A 3,595-nucleotide genomic window follows, 5' to 3' on the forward strand; every position below is an offset into this window, starting at 1 on the left:
AAGCCAGGCAGCCCGGGGGAAATGGTCAATTCTTCAGGACTTTGCAATGTGTGTTACTATTCCCTGCAAACCTAAGGTGCTACCTACAGCTGTATCTCAGCTCCCCGGGTCTCTCCCCCAGTGCACTTATGGGGAACCGCCTCTCACTGCCCAAGTCCCAGCCCTGAGGCAGACAGACTAGCTCTGCCCTCAGGGCAATGGAGGAGAGACAGGCAGGCGCGCTAGTAATGGGGCCGTGGGTCCATGGGCACCACTCCTGGGCCCCCAGGCTCTAGGTACAGATGCAAGGGACCCAAATCGTGTTTCCAGCTAACCTCACAGGTCTCACCATAAATGTTCATGCGATATTTCAAAATTGATCCATTATTTCCATTTACTAACAGACGTGGACTTGAAAGTGGATCGTTAATATCCCTCCCATAACGGAAAAGCACTACTGCTGCCATTGATAGAAATATTGCGTGAACAGCCAACCACGGGGCTGACATCTGGTACGTGCAGTTGCTCAGTCCTGCTTTCTCAACAGGGGAGATTAGCCGGGATGGACTTCAGACCACAAACCGAGACCTGCCCCTAGAGCGACCGAAAGCCCTGGAGGGGATTCCATGAACACCACGGACAGCTCCTGTGGGCACTTATTGTTGTCTTTGACAAAAAACGGTCTCTCGGACCTGAGTGGTAGTGCTTGATCCACATCAGTCAGGGTCCTGGTGGGGACATTAATGAAAGGCAGAGTCATGGGCAAAATTCACAGGAAGACCCAAGAGACAGTGAAGCATCTGGAGGCTGGGACAGAAGGAAGCCATTACCTCCCCTGGGGCAGAAAGACACAGGGATAAATCCTTTCCTGGGGAAGCTGGAGCCCAGGGGTGAAGCCGCTCAAGAATTTAGAGTCACAGACACACAGCTGGAGTCAGAGAAGCAGCACTGAGTGATGGGGGAGGAAACACGTGAGCCTAATCTCCCCCCAGCCCGTGCAGTGCCCCCCATTAGCCGACCCTAAGTAGAAGCCCAATGACAGGCAAGCCTGGGAGAGGCCGTCCATGGGGTCCACCTTTCGGGGCGTCCCTTCCTTAGGAGAGTGGATGCTCTTTTCTCATGGCAACATTCTCCTGAATGGCGATGGCTCTCTCTCTTGTTTCAAAGAGACCCTCACGTACAGGGATGTGGCACCACACTGCCCGAACCCAGAAGTCAGGGTTGTCTCTGTCTTTCTCTGTGTGCAGAGCTCCACAGAAGGTTCTCACTGGCCCAGCGTGGGTTCTGGAGCGGGCCTGCATAAACATCAAGGGGTGGGGAGATGGAGTTCCCCGGTGGCCTGGCCCCAGGGCCCCAGGGCCCAGGGGCAGTGCTGGGAAAGGAGCCATCCTCCCCACGGGGAGAGTTCTGTTAACAGGGAAGGGACCAGAAGAGCTCTGGACAAAGAAAAGCAATGGATGGCAAGAGTCTGTCTACTTTTCTCAGATGCAGGTGCCGGGACTGGCACGTGTTCATCAGAATGTGGGGCTGCCTAGGCTCCGGGAATGTTAAAGTAAAACAGCGAGGCGTATAACCCAAATCCGAAGGGCTTAAGGACCACTGCGCTCACTGCTCCATCCTGGGAAAGGCCTCGGGGGACAGGCCAGGGGGCCTTTCAGGGTGTTCTGTTCCTGAAATCAGGTGAAGTGGGAACTGTCTGGTGAAGTCCCACCATGCGTGGCTGGCTCCACCCCCTGCAGGAGGAAGAAACCAGAACATGGCTCAGCCCCTGCAGCCAAATGAGACTCATCAACGTCCAGAGTCCATGGGGCTGTCACTAAGCCTGGATGGCGTGACCCTGGGAGAGCCCCTCCAACACCAAGGGCAGGCCTGGCTGTACCTGTGCAAGCAGCCGCTAGATGGCAGGCAGGCTGTAAAACCTGAGGGAGGTTGGGAGACCTGAGGCTGAAAATGACTGCCTTTGTAAGGAGTAAAAGATTTCCAGGTTTGCAAGATGAGAAACGTTCTGGAGATGGCTGGTGCTGAGGGTGCACAGGACTGGCTGCCCCTGCACCCCGCAGGTAAATGTGCTAAAACGACTAATTTTGAGGTTTGTCTCTCTTACCACAATTTCTTAAAAACAAAGTAAAAAGATCCATCAAGCTGAAAGTTAAAAATAACCAGGTAAGAGAAAACTTGCAGAGGAATATGCAAAGTTACCCAGTGTGTTTAGAGTATGCAGAGAAGCTGGGCTCCCAAAAAGGGCTGAGATAGAAAACATGATCCAATGCACTTTGTAAGAATTTGAGATTTGTTACTTTAGGGAAACATCTAAAGTGGTATCAGAGGAGGAAGAATTAAAAATTTTGTTTGACTGTTTTCTATTTGTTTTTCCATTTTTTCCCCCAGTTTGAATCTATATGTGGGGTGGCATCATAGTCTTGTCCGGACTTTGGATTTTTGAGGACTTAATTGAGCCAAACTGTTTGTTAGGTGCACGGTTATCATACTCATTGTCTCCAGACCATGGCTGAGCAGGTATCGTGAGTGCCAGCCCCCAGCTCACAAGAGGTCACAGAGACAGGTTCGCCCATGTGCCTGGTCACCCAGGGGGGTCACCAGGCTCAAGTCAACAGTGCCTGAAAAGTTGGCCCTGGGGTGTTATTTTCAGGGATTGGAGCTATATTTTGGGTGACCACCTGAGAGTAAGATCAGACTTCATCTTTGCAACCAAAGGCCCTGTGCTGCTGAGAAGTGGGGTCAACCCCCTCAAGCCTGGAACTCGGCAGCTTCCAGACACAGACCAGGACCGGGACGGGAGCGCAGGTCCCCACTGAACACCCTGGAGGAGGGAGGGCCATGGAGGAGAACCTGGAAGGGATTTTAAGGAGTGATCAGTGTCTTGTCATGGGCACTTCTGGAAATTTGTGTGGCAGGAGCAGGAAATGACCCAGGGGACAGTTGCTAATCTTCCAGAACCCCAGTCTCAGATGCTTGCTGGTTGTGACTATTGCTCATAGGACCAAGTTGCTCCTAAAGAATGAAGAAGAGTGTAGGTGTAGGGAGGAGGGGAAGGAAAGAAGTTGCACAGGTTTCTACAGCAGAGGTTCCCCCGAGGTGGGACTGTGATGTGCCCTCCCTCTTGGGGCTGATGTTTGGTGAGGGGGTCTGGCCGTGTGCCTGAGGCTGTGACTCCACCCTGTGGGACTCCTGTCAGGGGCACAGAGAGGGTACTTAGGCAAGCTCTGAGGAGGATAATGTGCCTTGTCCCCCCTGAAATCATGGAATTTACAACAAAGAGACTTCGGAGGGTTTGATTAAGCCATTCTCTCTGTGACCTGAAACTAGGGTTTAAGATTTTAAACAGAATTTTACCTTCAATTATTACAATTCAGACTAATTGTCAGGCTGTCTGCCCACACTTGGGGGCCAGTTATTCTCCTGTGCTAAGTATTTACAGTATAATATAGTATATGAGCATGTGTGTGTTATGAGTGTACATGTATATTTGTCTACTGTGAAAGTGTGTATGCATACATGTGCATGTGTGTGTGCATAAGTATATATATATGCATGTGAGCGTATATGTAACTGTATGTGTGCATATGTGTAAGTGCATATGTGTATATATATGTGT

The sequence above is a fragment of the Panthera uncia genome, chromosome D4 (genome assembly GCF_023721935.1).
Source record: "Panthera uncia isolate 11264 chromosome D4, Puncia_PCG_1.0, whole genome shotgun sequence".
Classification (NCBI taxonomy): Eukaryota; Metazoa; Chordata; class Mammalia; order Carnivora; family Felidae; genus Panthera; species Panthera uncia.